Consider the following 18,016-nt stretch of genomic DNA (forward strand, 5'->3'; position numbering starts at 1 on the left):
AGGGGATCCATGGACGGTACTAATATTGACAGGGGATACAGAGACGGTACTAATATTTACAGGGGATCCAGAGATGGTATAAATATTGACCGGGTTTCCAGAGACGGCACAAATACTTACAGGGATCCAGAGACGGTAATAATATTTACAGGGTATCCAGAGACAGTACTAATATTTACAGGGATCCAGAAACAGCACAAACATTTACAGGGATCCAGAGGCAGTACCAATATTTGCAGGGGATCCAGAAATGGTCCAAATATTTGCAGGGATCCAGAGACAGTGCTAATATTTACAAGGGACCCAGAGACACTACAATAATTACAGGGGATCCAGAGACGACACAAAGATTTACAAGGGATCCAGAGATGGTACGAATATTTACAGGGAATCCAGAGACAGTAGTCTTATTAACAGGGGATCCAGAGACAGTACTACTATTTACCGTGGATCCAGAGACTGTACTAATGTTTACAGGGGATCCAAAGACGACAAAAAAAGATTTACAAGCGATCCAGAGATGGTACTAATATTTACAGTGGATCCAGAGACTGTACGAACATTTACAGGGATCCAGAGAGAGTACTAATATTTACAGGGGATCCAGAGACAGAACGAATATTTACAGCGAATCCAGAGACTCTACTAATATTTACAGGGGATCCAGAGACTGTACTAATATTTACAGGGATCCAGAAATGGTACTAATATTTACAGGGATCCAGAGAAGATATTAATATTTACCGGGGATGCAGTGACGGTACTAATATTTACTGGGATCCAGAAAGAGCACAAATATTTACAGGAACCAGAGACAGTACTAATATTTACAGGGGATCCAGAGACGGCACTAATATTTAAACAGGATCCAGAGTCGGTACTAATATTTACAGGGGATCCAGAGACGGCACAAATATTTACAGGGATACTGAGACGGTACAAATATTTACAGGGGATCCAGAGACGGTACAAATATTTACAGGGGATGCAGAGACGGTACAAAAATTTACAGGGGATCCAGATTCGATGCTAATATTTATAGTGGATCAAGAGATGGCACAACTATTTACAGGGATCCAGAGTTGATTCTAATATTTACAGGGGATCCAGAGACAGTACTAATATTTACAGGGTATCCAGAGACGTTACTAATATTTACAGGGGATCCAGAGATGGCACAAATATTTACAGGGATCCAGAGATGGTATTAATATTTACACAGGATCCAGAGTCGGTACTAATATTTACAGGGGATCCAGAGACGGCACAAATATTTACAGGGATCCAGAGACGGTACTAATATTTACAGGGGATCCATGGACGGTACTAATATTTACAAGGGATACAGAGACGGTACTAATATTTACAGGGGATCCAGTGACGGTACTAATATTTACAGGGGATCCAGAAAGCGCACAAATATTTATAGGGACCCAGAGACAGTACTAATATTTACAGGGGATCCAGAGGCAGTACTAATATTTACACAGGATTCAGAGTCGGGACTAATATTTACAGGGGTTCCAGAGACGGCACAAATATTTACAGGGATCCATCGACGGTACTAATATTTACAGGGGATCCAGAGACGGTACTAATATTTACAGGGGATCCAGAGACGGTACTAATATTTACAGGGATCCAGAGACAGTACTAATATTTACAGGGGACCCGGGGAGCGTACTGATATTTACAGGGTATCCAGAGACGTTACTAATATTTACAGGGGATCCAGAGACGGCACAAATACTTACAGGGGATCCAGAGACGGTACTAATATTTACAGGGGATCCATGGACGGTACTAATATTTACAGGGGATACAGAGACGGTACTAATATTTACAGGGGATCCAGAGATGGTATAAATATTGACCGGGTTTCCAGAGACGGCACAAATACTTACAGGGATCCAGAGACGGTAATAATATTTACAGGGTATCCAGAGACAGTACTAATATTTACAGGGATCCAGAAACAGCACAAACATTTACAGGGATCCAGAGGCAGTACCAATATTTGCAGGGGATCCAGAAATGGTCCAAATATTTGCAGGGATCCAGAGACAGTGCTAATATTTACAAGGGACCCAGAGACACTACAATAATTACAGGGGATCCAGAGACGACACAAAGATTTACAAGGGATCCAGAGATGGTACGAATATTTACAGGGAATCCAGAGACAGTAGTCTTATTAACAGGGGATCCAGAGACAGTACTACCATTTACCGTGGATCCAGAGACTGTACTAATGTTTACAGGGGATCCAAAGACGACAAAAAAAGATTTACAAGCGATCCAGAGATGGTACTAATATTTACAGTGGATCCAGAGACTGTACTAATATTTACCGCGAATCCAGAGACTCTACTAATATTTACAGGGGATCAAGAGACTGTACTAATAATTACAGGGATCCAGAGATGGTACTAATATTTACAGGTGATCCAGAGATGGTATTAATATTTACAGTGGATCCAGTGACGGTACTAATATTTACAGGGGATCCAGAAAGCGCACACATATTTACAGGGACCCAGAGACAGTACTAATATTTACAGGGGATCCAGAGGCAGTACTAATATTTACACAGGATGCAGAGTCGGGACTAATATTTACAGGGGTTCCAGAGACGGCACAAATATTTACAGGGATCCATCGACGGTACTAATATTTACAGGGGATCCAGAGACGGTACTAATATTTACAGGGGATCCAGAGATGGTACTAATATTTACAGGGATCCAGAGACAGTGCTATTATTTACAGGGGACCCGGATAGCGTACTGATCTTTACAGGGTATCCAGAGACGTTACTATTATTTACAGGGGATCCAGAGATGGCACAAATATTTACAGGGATCCAGAGATGTTATTAATATTTACACAGAATCCTGAGTCGGTACTAATATTTACAGGGGATCCAGAGACGGCACAAATAATTACAGGGATCCAGAGACGGTACTAATATTTACAGGGGATCCATGGACGGTACTAATATTTACAGGGGATACAGAGACGGTACTAATATTTACAGGGGATCCAGAGATGGTATAAATATTGACCGGGTTTCCAGAGACGGCACAAATACTTACAGGGATCCAGAGACGGTAATAATATTTACAGGGTATCCAGAGACAATACTAATATTTACAGGGATCCAGGAACAGCACAAACATTTACAGGGATGCAGAGGCAGTACCAATATTTGAAGGGGATCCAGAAATGGTCCAAATATTTGCAGGAATCCAGAGACAGTGCTAATATTTACAGGGATCCAGAGACTGTACTAATATTTACAAGGGGCCCAGAGACACTACAATAATTACAGGGGATCCAAAGACGACACAAAGATTTACAAGGGATCCAGAGGTGGTACGAATATTTACAGTGAATCCAGAGACAGTCGTCTTATTTACAGGGGATCCAGAGACAGTACTAATAATTACAGGGATCCAGAGATGGTACTGATATTTACAGGGATCCAGAGATGGTATTAATATTTACCGGGGATGCAGTGACGTTACGAATATTTGCAGGGATCCAGAAAGAGTACAACTATTTACAGGGACCCAGGGACAGTACTAATATTTACAGGGCATCCAGAGACGGCACTAATATTTAAACAGGATCCAGAGTCGGTACTAATATTTACAGGGAATCCAGAGACGGCACAAATATTTACAGGGATACTGAGACGGTACAAATATTTACAGGGGATCCAGAGACGGCACAAATATTTACAGGGGATCCAGAGACGGTACTAATATTTACAGGGGATCCATGGACGGTACTAATATTTACAGGGGATACAGAGACGGTACTAATATTTACAGGGGATCCAGAGATGGTATAAATATTGACCGGGTTTCCAGAGACGGCACAAATACTTACAGGGATCCAGAAACAGCACAAACATTTACAGGGATCCAGAGGCAGTACCAATATTTGCAGGGGATCCAGAAATGGTCCAAATATTTGCAGGGATCCAGAGACAGTGCTAATATTTACAAGGGACCCAGAGACACTACAATAATTACAGGGGATCCAGAGACGACACAAAGATTTACAAGGGATCCAGAGATGGTACGAATATTTACAGGGTATCCAGAGACAGTACTAATATTTACAGGGATCCAGAAACAGCACAAACATTTACAGGGATCCAGAGGCAGTACCAATATTTGCAGGGGATCCAGAAATGGTCCAAATATTTGCAGGGATCCAGAGACAGTGCTAATATTTACAAGGGACCCAGAGACACTACAATAATTACAGGGGATCCAGAGACGACACAAAGATTTACAAGGGATCCAGAGATGGTACGAATATTTACAGGGAATCCAGAGACAGTAGTCTTATTAACAGGGGATCCAGAGACAGTACTACTATTTACCGTGGATCCAGAGACTGTACTAATGTTTACAGGGGATCCAAAGACGACAAAAAAAGATTTACAAGCGATCCAGAGATGGTACTAATATTTACAGTGGATCCAGAGACTGTACTAATATTTACCGCGAATCCAGAGACTCTACTAATATTTACAGGGGATCAAGAGACTGTACTAATAATTACAGGGATCCAGAGATGGTACTAATATTTACAGGTGATCCAGAGATGGTATTAATATTTACAGTGGATCCAGTGACGGTACTAATATTTACAGGGGATCCAGAAAGCGCACACATATTTACAGGGACCCAGAGACAGTACTAATATTTACAGGGGATCCAGAGGCAGTACTAATATTTACACAGGATGCAGAGTCGGGACTAATATTTACAGGGGTTCCAGAGACGGCACAAATATTTACAGGGATCCATCGACGGTACTAATATTTACAGGGGATCCAGAGACGGTACTAATATTTACAGGGGATCCAGAGATGGTACTAATATTTACAGGGATCCAGAGACAGTGCTATTATTTACAGGGGACCCGGATAGCGTACTGATCTTTACAGGGTATCCAGAGACGTTACTATTATTTACAGGGGATCCAGAGATGGCACAAATATTTACAGGGATCCAGAGATGTTATTAATATTTACACAGAATCCTGAGTCGGTACTAATATTTACAGGGGATCCAGAGACGGCACAAATAATTACAGGGATCCAGAGACGGTACTAATATTTACAGGGGATCCATGGACGATACTAATATTTACAGGGGATACAGAGACGGTACTAATATTTACAGGGGATCCAGAGATGGTATAAATATTGACCGGGTTTCCAGAGACGGCACAAATACTTACAGGGATCCAGAGACGGTAATAATATTTACAGGGTATCCAGAGACAATACTAATATTTACAGGGATCCAGGAACAGCACAAACATTTACAGGGATGCAGAGGCAGTACCAATATTTGAAGGGGATCCAGAAATGGTCCAAATATTTGCAGGGATCCAGAGACAGTGCTAATATTTACAGGGATCCAGAGACTGTACTAATATTTACAAGGGGCCCAGAGACACTACAATAATTACAGGGGATCCAAAGACGACACAAAGATTTACAAGGGATCCAGAGGTGGTACGAATATTTACAGTGAATCCAGAGACAGTCGTCTTATTTACAGGGGATCCAGAGACAGTACTAATAATTACAGGGATCCAGAGATGGTACTGATATTTACAGGGATCCAGAGATGGTATCAATATTTACCGGGGATGCAGTGACGTTACGAATATTTGCAGGGATCCAGAAAGAGTACAACTATTTACAGGGACCCAGGGACAGTACTAATATTTACAGGGCATCCAGAGACGGCACTAATATTTAAACAGGATCCAGAGTCGGTACTAATATTTACAGGGAATCCAGAGACGGCACAAATATTTACAGGGATACTGAGACGGTACAAATATTTACAGGGGATCCAGAGACGGTACAAATATTCACAGGGGATCCAGAGACGGTACTCATATTTACAGGGATCCAGAGACAGTATTAATATTTACACGGTATCCAGACACGTTGCTAATATTTACAGGGGATCAAGAGACGGCACAAATATTTATAGGGATCCAGAGTTGATTCTAACATTTACAGGGCATCCAGAGACATAACTAATATTTACTGCGAATCCAGAGACTGTACTAATATTTACAGTGATCCAGAGATGGTATTAATATTTACACAGGATCCAGAGTCAGTACTGATATTTACAGGGGATCCAGAGACGGCACAAATATTTACAGGGATCCAGAGACGGTACTAATAGTTACAGGGGATCCAGAGGCGGGACTAATATTTACAGGGGATGCAGAGATGGTACTAATATTTACATGGATCCAGAGAAAGTATTAATATTTAGAGGGGATCCATGGACGGTACTAATATTTACAGGGGATACAGAGACGGCACTAATATTTACAGGGGATCCAGAGATGGTATAAATATTACCGGGGTTCCAGAGACGGCACAAATACTTACAGGGATCCAGAGACGGTAATAATATTTACAGGGTATCCAGAGACAGTACTAATATTTACAGGGATCCAGAAACAGCACAAACATTTACAGGGATCCAGAGGCAGTACCAATATTTGCAGGAGATCCAGAGATGGTACAAATATTTGCAGGGATCCAGAGGTAGTGCTGATATTTACAGGGATCCAGAGACTGTACAAATAATTACAAGGGACCCAGAGACACTACAATAATTACAGGGAATCCAAAGACGACACAAAGATTTAGAAGGGATCCAGAGATGGTACCAATATTTACAGGGAATCCAGAGACAGTAGTGTTAATTACAGGGGATCCAGAGACAGTACTAATATTTACAGTGGATCCAGAGACTGTACTATTGTTTACAGGAGATCCAAAGACGACAAAAATAGATTTACAAGCGATCCAGAGATGGTACTAATATTTACAGGGGATCCAGAGACAGTACTAATATTTACAGCGAATCCAGAAACTCTATTAATATTTACAGGGGATCAAGAGACTGTACAGATAATTACAGGGATCCAGAGATGGTACAAATATTTACAGGTATCCAGAGATGGTATTAATATTTACAGGGGATCCAGTGACGGTACTAATATTTACAGGGGATCCAGAAAGCGCACAAATATTTACAGGGACCCAGAGACAGTACGAATACTTACAGGGGATCCAGAGGCAGTACTAATATTTACACAGGATCCAGAGACGGCACAAATATTTACAGGGATCCATCGACAGTACTAATATTCAGAGGGGATCCAGAGACGGTACTAATATTTACAGGGGATCCAGAGACGGTACTAATATTTACAGGGATCCAGATACAGTACTAATATTTACAGGGGACCCGGATAGCGTACTCATATTTACAGGGTATCCAGAGACGTTACTAATAATTACAGGGGATCCAGAGATGGCACAAATATTTACAGGGATCCAGAGATGGTACTCATATTTTCAGGGAATCCAGAGACAGTACTAATATTTACAGGGATCCAGAGACATAACTAATAATTACAGGGTGTCCAGAGACGTAACTAATATTTACAGGGGATCCAGAGACGGCACAAATATTTACAGGGATCCAGAGATGGTACTAATATTTACAGGGGATCCAGAGATGGTACCAATATTTACAGGGATCCAGAGATGGTATTAATATTTACAGGGGATCTATAGACAATAGTAATATTTACAGGGGTCCAGAGACGGTACTAATATTTACAGGGGATCCAGAGACGTTACAAATATTTACAGTGGATCCAGAGACGGCACAAATATTTACACAGGATCAAGTGTCGGCACTAATATTTACAGGGATCCAGAGACAGTCGTAATATTTACAGGGATCCAGAGACAGTACGAATATTTTCAGGGATCCAGAGACAGTACTAATATTTACAGGGATACAGAGACAGTACTAGTATTTACAGGGAACCCAGAGACAGTACTCATATTTACAGGGTATCCAGAGACTGTACTAATAATTACAGGGGATTCAGAGACTGTACTAACATTTACAGGGATCCAGAGACATTACTAATATTTACAGGGGATCCAGAGACAGAACGAATATTTACAGCGAATCCAGAGACTCTACTCATATTTACAGGGGATCCAGAGACTGTACTAATATTTACAGGTATCCAGAAATGGTACTAATATTTACAGGGATCCAGAGAAGGTATTAATATTTACCGGGGATGCAGTGACAGTACTAATATTTACAGGGATCCAGAAAGAGCACAAATATTTAGAGGGACCAAGAGACAGTACTAATATTTACAGGGGATCCAGAGACGGTACTAGTATTTAAACAGGATCCAGAGTCGGTACTAATATTTACAGGGGATCCAGAGACGGCACAAATATTTACAGGGATACTGAGACGCTACAAATATTTACAGGGGATCAAGAGACAGTACTAATATTTACAGGGATCCAGAGACATAACTAATATTTACTGCGAATCCAGAGACTGTACTAATATTTACAGGGATCCAGAGACGGCACAAATATTTACAGGGCATCCAGATATGGTACTAATATTTACAGGGGATCCAGACACAGTACTAATATTTACAGGGGATCCAGAGACGGCACAAATATTTACAGGGATCCAGAGATGGTACTCATATTTAGAGGGTATCCAGAGACGTTACCAATATTTACAGGGGATCCAGAGACGGCACAAATATTTACAAGCATCCAGAGATGGTACTAATATTTAGATGTGATCCAGAGATGGTATTAATAAATGCAAGGATCCAGAGATGGTATTAATAATTACAGGGGATCCATAGACAGTAGTAATATTTCAGGGGTCCAGAGACGGTACTAATATTTACAGGGGATCCAGAGACGTTACTAATATTTGCAGTGGATCTAGAGACGGCATAAAGATTTACACAGCATCCAGATTCGGTACTAATATTTACAGAGATCCAGAGACAGTACTAATATTTACAGGAATCCAGAGACAGGACTGATATTTACAGGGATCCAGAGACAGTACTAGTATTTACTGGGAATCCAGAGACAGTACCAATATTGACAGGGAATCCAGAGACTGTACTAATAATTACACGGGATCCAGAGACTGTACTAATAATTACAGGGGATCCAGAGTCTGTTCTAATATTTACTGGGATCCAGAGACAGTACTAATATTTGCAGGGATCCAGAGACATAATTGATATTTACAGCGAATCCAGAGACTCCACTAATAATTACAGGGGATCCAGAGACTGTACTAATATTTAGAGGGGATCCAGAGATGGTACCAATATTTACACAGGATCCAGAGTCGGTACTAATATTTACATTTGATCCAGAGACGGCACAAATATTTACAGGGATCCAGAGACGGTACTAATATTTACAGGGGACCCAGAGACGGCACAATATTTACAGTGGGTCCAGAGACGGCACAAATATTTACAGGGGATACAGAGACGGGACTAATATTTGCAGGGAAACAGAGACAGTACTAATATTAAGACCGGATCCGGAGAGCGTACTAATATTTTCAGGGATCCAGAGAAGGTATTAATATTTACAGGGGATCCATAGACGGTACGAATATTAACAGGTGATCCAGAGATGGTATTAATATTTACAGGGGATCCATAGACAGTACTAATATTTACATGGGTTACAGAGACGCAACTAATATTACAGGGGGTCCTGAGACGGTATTAAGATTACAGAGACGCAATGAATATTTTCAGGGATCCAGAGACAGTACTAATATTTACTGGGGATCCAGAGACGGCACAAATATTTACAGGGATCCAGAGATGGTACTAATATTTACAGGGGATCCAGAGATGGTACCAATATTTACAGGGATCCAGAGATGGTATTAATATTTACAGGGGATCCATAGACAGCAGTAATATTTACAGGGGTCCAGAGATGGAACTAATATTTACAGGGGATCCAGAGACAGAACGAATATTTACAGCGAATCCAGAGACTCTACTAATATTTACAGGGGATCCAGAGACTGTACTAATATTTACAGGGATCCAGAGAAGGTATTAATATTTACCGGGGATGCAGTGACGGTACTAATATTTACAGGGATCCAGAAAGAGCACAAATATTTACAGGGACCCAGAGACAGTACTAATATTTACAGGGGATCCAGAGACGGCACTAATATTTTACAAGATCCAGAGTCGGTACAGATATTTACAGGGGATCCAGAGACGGCACAAATATTTACAGGGATACTGAGACGGTACAAATATTTACAGGGGATCCAGAGACGGTACAAATATTTACAGGGGATCCAGAGACGGTACTTATATTTACAGGGATCCAGAGACAGTACCAATATTTACAGGGTATCCAGAGACGATGCTAATATTGACAGGGGATCAAGAGACCGCACAAATATTTACAGGGATCCAGAGTTGATTCTAATATTTACAGGGGATCCGGAGACAGTACTAATATTTACAGGGATCCAGAGACATAACTAATATTTACTGCGAATCCAGAGACTGTACTAATATTTACAGGGATCCAGAGATGGTATTAATATTTACACAGGATCCAGAGTCGGTACTAATATTTGCAGGGGATCCAGAGACGGCACAAATATTTACTGGGATCCAGAGACGGTACGAATATTTACCGGGGATCCATGGACGGTACTAATATTTACAGGGGATACAGAGATGGTATAAATATTTACCGGGTTTCCAGAGACGGCACAAATACTTACAGGGATCCAGAGACGGTAATAATATTTACAGGGTATCCAGAGACAGTACTAATATTTAGAGGGATCCAGAGGAAGTACCAATATTTGCAGGGGATCCAGAGATGGTCCAAATATTTGCAGGAATCCAGAGACAGTGCTCATATTTACAGGGATCCAGAGACTGTACTAATATTTACAAGGGACCCAGAGACACTGCAATAATTACAGGGGATCCAGAGACTGTACTAATGTTTACAGGGAATCCAAAGACGACACAAAGATTTACAAAGGATCCAGAGATGGTACTAATATTTACAGGGAATCCAGAGACAGTAGTCTTATTTACAGGGGATCCAGAGACAGTACTAATATTTACAGTGGATCCAGAGACTGTACTAATGTTTACAGGGGATCCAAAGACGACAAAAAAGATTTAGAAGCGATCCAGAGATGGTACTAATATTTACAGGGGATCCAGAGACAGTACTAATATTTACAGCGAATCCAGAGACTCTACTAATATTTACAGGGGATCAAGAGACTGTACTAATAATTACAGGGATCCAGAGATGGTAGTAATATTTACAGGGATCCAGAGATGGTATTAATATTTACAGGGGATCCATAGACAGTAGTAATATTTACAGGGGATCCAGAGACGTTACAAATATTTACAGGGATCCAGAGAAGGTATTAATATTTACCGGGGATGCAGTGACGGTACTAATATTTCCAGGGATCCAGAAAGAGCACAAATATTTACAGGGACCCAGAGACAGCACTAATATTTACAGGGGATCCAGAGACGGCACTAATATTTAAACAGGATCCAGAGTCGGTACTAATATTTACAGGGGATCCAGAGACGGCACAGATTTTTACAGGGATACTGAGACGGTACAAATATTTACAGGGGATCCAGAGACGGTACAAATATTTACAGGGGATCCAGAGACGGTACTCATATTTACAGGGATCCCGAGACAGTACTAATATTTACAGGGTATCGAGAGACGTTGCTATATTTACAGGGGATCAAGAGATGGCACAAATATTTACAGGGATCCAGAGTTGATTCTAATATTTAGAGGGGATCCAGAGACAGTACTAATATTTACAGGGATCCAGAGACATAACTGATATTTATTGCGAATCCAGAGACTGTACTAATATTTACAGGGATCCAGAGATGGTATTAATATTTACACAGGATCCAGAGTCGGTACTAATATTTACAGGGGATGCAGAGATGGTACTAATATTTACATGGATCCAGAGAAGGTATTAATATTTAGAGGCGATCCATGGACGGTACTAATATTTACAGGGGATACAGAGACGGTACTAATATTTACAGGGGATCCAGAGATGGTATAAATATTTACCGGGGTTCCACAGACGGCACAAATACTTACAGGGATCCAGAGACGGTAATAATATTTACAGAGTATCCAGAGACAGTACTAATATTTACAGGGATCCAGAAACATCACAAACATTTACAGGGATCCAGAGGCAGTACCAATATTGCAGGGGATCCAGTGATGGTACAAATATTTGCAGGGATCCAGAGGCAGTGCTAATATTTACAGGGATCCAGAGACTGTACAAATATTTACAAGGGACCCAGAGACACTGCAATAATTACAGGGGATCCAGAGACTGTACTAATGTTTACAGGGAATCCAAAGACGACACAAAGATTTAGAAGGGAGCCAGAGATGGTACTGATATTTACAGGGAATCCAGAGACAGTAGTGTTATTTACAGGGGATCCAGAGACAGTAGTAATATTTACAGTGGATCCAGAGACTGTACTATTGTTTACAGGGGATCCAAAGACGACAAAAAAAGATTTAGAAGCGATCCAGAGATGGTACTAATATTTAGAGGGGATCCAGAGACAGTACTAATATTTACAGCGAATCCAGAGACTACTAATATTTACAGGGGATCAAGATACTGTACTAATAATTGCAGGGATCCAGAGATGGTACTAATATTTACAGGGATCCAGAGATGGCATTAATATTTACAGGGGATCCAGTGACGGTACTAATATTTACAGGGGATCCAGAAAGCGCACAAATATTTACAGGGACCCATCGACGGTACTAATATTTACAGTGGATCTACAGACGGAACATATATTTACACAGGATCAAGTGTCGGCACTAATATTTACAGGGATCCAGAGACAGTACTAATATTTACAGGGATACAGAGACAGTACTAGTATTTACAGGGAACCCAGAGACAGTACTAATATTTACAGGGTATTCAGAGATGGTACTGATATTTACAGGGATCCAGAGATGGTATTAATATTTACCGGGGATGCAGTGACGTTACGAATATTTGCAGGGATCCAGAAAGAGTACAACTATTTACAGGGACCCAGGGACAGTACTAATATTTACAGGGCATCCAGAGACGGCACTAATATTTAAACAGGATCCAGAGTCGGTACTAATATTTACAGGGAATCCAGAGACGGCACAAATATTTACAGGGATACTGAGACGGTACAAATATTTACAGGGGATCCAGAGACGGTACAAATATTCACAGGGGATCCAGAGACGGTACTCATATTTACAGGGATCCAGAGACAGTATTAATATTTACACGGTATCCAGACACGTTGCTAATATTTACAGGGGATCAAGAGACGGCACAAATATTTATAGGGATCCAGAGTTGATTCTAATATTTACAGGGATCCAGAGACATAACTCATATTTACTGCGAATCCAGAGACTGTACTAATATTTACAGGGATCCAGAGATGGTATTAATATTTACACAGGATCCAGAGTCGGTACTAATATTTGCAGGGGATCCAGAGACGGCACAAATATTTACTGGGATCCAGAGACGGTACGAATATTTACCGGGCATCCATGGACGGTACTAATATTTATAGGGGATACAGAGATGGTATAAATATTTACCGGGTTTCCAGAGACGGCACAAATACTTACAGGGATCCAGAGACGGTAATAATATTTACAGGGTATCCAGAGACAGTACTAATATTTGCAGGGATCCAGAGGAAGTACCAATATTTGCAGGGGATCCAGAGATGGTCCAAATATTTGCAGGAATCCAGAGACAGTGCTCATATTTACAGGGATCCAGAGACTGTACTAATATTTACAAGGGACCCAGAGACACTGCAATAATTACAGGGGATCCAGAGACTGTACTAATGTTTACAGGGAATCCAAAGACGACACAAAGATTTACAATGGATCCAGAGATGGTACTAATATTTAAAGGGAATCCAGAGACAGTAGTCTTATTTACAGGGGATCCAGAGACAGTACTAATATTTACAGTGGATCCAGAGACTGTACTAATGTTTACAGGGGATCCAAAGACGACAAAAAAGATTTAGAAGCGATCCAGAGATGGTACTAATATTTACAGGGGATCCAGAGACAGTACTAATATTTACAGCGAATCCAGAGACTCTACTAATATTTACAGGGGATCAAGAGACTGTACTAATAATTACAGGGATCCAGAGATGGTAGTAATATTTACAGGGATCCAGAGATGGTATTAATATTTACAGGGGATCCATAGACAGTAGTAATATTTACAGGGGTCCAGAGACAGTAATAATATTTACAGGGGATCCAGAGACGTTACAAATATTTACAGGGATCCAGAGAAGGTATTAATATTTACCGGGGATGCAGTGACGGTACTAATATTTCCAGGGATCCAGAAAGAGCACAAATATTTACAGGGACCCAGAGACAGCACTAATATTTACAGGGGATCCAGAGACGGCACTAATATTTTAGCAGGATCCAGAGTCGGTACTAATATTTACAGGGGATCCAGAGACGGCACAGATTTTTACAGGGATACTGAGACGGTACAAATATTTACAGGGGATCCAGAGACGGTACAAATATTTACAGGGGATCCAGAGACGGTACTCATATTTACAGGGATCCAGAGACAGTACTAATATTTACAGGGTATCGAGAGACGTTGCTATATTTACAGGGGATCAAGAGACGGCACAAATATTTACAGGGATCCAGAGTTGATTCTAATATTTAGAGAGGATCCAGAGACAGTACGAATATTTACAGGGATCCAGAGACATAACTAATATTTATTGCGAATCCAGAGACTGTACTAATATTTACAGGGATCCAGAGATGGTATTAATATTTACACAGGATCCAGAGTCGGTACTAATATTTACAGGGGATGCAGAGATGGTACTAATATTTACATGGATCCAGAGAAGGTATTAATATTTAGAGGCGATCCATGGACGGTACTAATATTTACAGGGGATACAGAGACGGTACTAATATTTACAGGGGATCCAGAGATGGTATAAATATTTACCGGGGTTCCACAGACGGCACAAATACTTACAGGGATCCAGAGACGGTAATAATATTTACAGAGTATCCAGAGACAGTACTAATATTTACAGGGATCCAGAAACATCACAAACATTTACAGGGATCCAGAGGCAGTACCAATATTGCAGGGGATCCAGTGATGGTACAAATATTTGCAGGGATCCAGAGGCAGTGCTAATATTTACAGGGATCCAGAGACTGTACAAATATTTAAAAGGGACCCAGAGACACTGCAATAATTACAGGGGATCCAGAGACTGTACTAATGTTTACAGGGAATCCAAAGACGACACAAAGATTTAGAAGGGAGCCAGAGATGGTACTGATATTTACAGGGAATCCAGAGACAGTAGTGTTATTTACAGGGGATCCAGAGACAGTAGTAATATTTACAGTGGATCCAGAGACTGTACTATTGTTTACAGGGATCCAAAGACGACAAAAAAAGATTTAGAAGCGATCCAGAGATGGTACTAATATTTACAGGGGATCCAGAGACAGTACTAATATTTACAGCGAATCCAGAGACTCTACTAATATTTACAGGGAATCAAGATACTGTACTAATAATTGCAGGGATCCAGAGATGGTACTAATATTTACAGGGATCCAGAGATGGCATTAATATTTACAGGGGATCCAGTGACGGTACTAATATTTACAGGGGATCCAGAAAGCGCACAAATATTTACAGGGACCCATCGACGGTACTAATATTTACAGTGGATCTAGAGACGGAACATATATTTACACAGGATCAAGTGTCGGCACTAATATTTACAGGGATCCAGAGACAGTACTAATATTTACAGGGATACAGAGACAGTACTAGTATTTACAGGGAACCCAGAGACAGTACTAATATTTACAGGGTATTCAGAGACTGTTCTAATAATTGCAGGGGATTCAGAGACTGTACTATCATTTACAGGGATCCAGAGACATTACTAATATTTACAGGGGATCCAGAGACAGAACGAATATTTACAGCGAATCCAGAGACTCTACTAATATTTACAGGGGATCCAGAGACTGTACTAATATTTACAGGGATCCAGAAATGGTACTAATATTTACAGGGATCCAGAGAAGGTATTAATATTTACCGGGGATGCAGTGACAGTACTAATATTTACAGGGATCCAGAAAGAGCACAAATATTTACAGGGACCAAGAGACAGTACTAATATTTACTGGGGATCCAGAGACGGTACTAATATTTAAACAGGATCCAGCGTCGGTGCTAATATTTACAGGGGATCCAGAGACGGCACAAATATTTACAGGGATACTGAGACGGTTCAAATATTTACAGGGGATCCAGAGACGGTACAACAATTTACAGGGGATCCAGAGACGGTACAAATATTTACAGGGTATCCAGAGACGGCACAAATATTTAAAGGGATCCAGAGATGGTACGAATATTTACATGTGAGCCAGAGATGGTACTAATAAATGCAAGGATCCAGAGATGGTATTAATAATTACAGAGGATCCATAGACAGTAGTAATATTTCAGGGGTCCAGAGACGGTACTAATATTTACAGGGGATCCAGAGACGTTACTAATATTTGCAGTGGATCTAGAGACGGCATAAATATTTACACAGCATCCAGATTCGGTACCAGTATTTACAGAGATCCAGAGACAGTACTAATATTTACAGGAATCCAGAGAGGGTACTGATATTTACAGGGATCCAGAGACAGTACTAGTAATTACAGGGAATCCAGAGACAGTACTAATATTGACAGGGAATCAAGAGACTGTACTAATAATTACACGGGATCCAGAGACTGTACTAATAATTACAGGGGATCCAGAGTCTGTTCTAATATTTACTGGGATCCAGAGACAGTACTAATATTTGCAGGGATCCAGAGACATAATTGATATTTACAGCGAATCCAGAGACTCTACTAATAATTGCAGGGGATCCAGAGACTGTACTAATATTTAGAGGGGATCCAGAGATGGTACTAATATTTACACAGGATCCAGAGTCGGTACTAATATTTACATTTGATCCAGAGACGGCACAAATATTTACAGGGATCCAGAGACGGTACTAAAATTTACAGGGGATCCAGAGACGGCACAATATTTACAGTGGGTCCAGAGACGGCACAAATATTTACAGGGATCCAGAGACGGTACTAATATTTACAGGGGATCCAGAGACTTTACTAATATTTACTGGGATCCAGAGACTTAACTAATATTTACAGCGAATCCAGAGACTGTACTAATATTTACAGGGGATCCAGAGAATGTGCTAATATTTACAGGAATCCAGAGATGGTGTTAATATTTACTGGGGATCCAGTGACCGTTTTAATATTTACACGGATCCAGAAAGAGAACAAATATTACAGGGACCCAGAGACAGTACTAATATTTACAGGGGATCCAGAGACGGTACCAATATTTACACAGGATCCAGAGTCGGTAATAATATTTACAGGGGATCCAGAGATGGCACAAATATTTACAGGGATGCACAGTCGGTGCTAATATTTTCAGGGGATCCAGAGATAGTGCTAATATTTACAGGGTATCCAGACACGTTACTAATATTTACAGGGGTCCAGAGACGGCACAAATATTTACAGGGATCCAGAGATGGTACTAATATTTACAGGTGTTCCAGAGATGGTACTAATATTTACAGGGTTCCAGAGATGTTATCAATATTTACAGGGGATCCATAGACAGTACTAATATTTACAAGGGATCCAGAGACGTTACCAATATTTACAGTGGATCTAGAGACGGCACAAATATTTGCACAGGATCCAGAGTCGGTACTAATATTTACAGGGTATCCAGTCACGTTACTAATATTTCCAGGTGTCCAGAGACGGCACAAATATTTACAGGGATCCAGAGATGGTATTAATATTTACAGGGGATCTGGAGACGGCACCAATATTTAC

Source organism: Heptranchias perlo, unplaced genomic scaffold, assembly GCF_035084215.1.
Source record: "Heptranchias perlo isolate sHepPer1 unplaced genomic scaffold, sHepPer1.hap1 HAP1_SCAFFOLD_88, whole genome shotgun sequence".
NCBI classification, from domain to species: Eukaryota; Metazoa; Chordata; class Chondrichthyes; order Hexanchiformes; family Hexanchidae; genus Heptranchias; species Heptranchias perlo.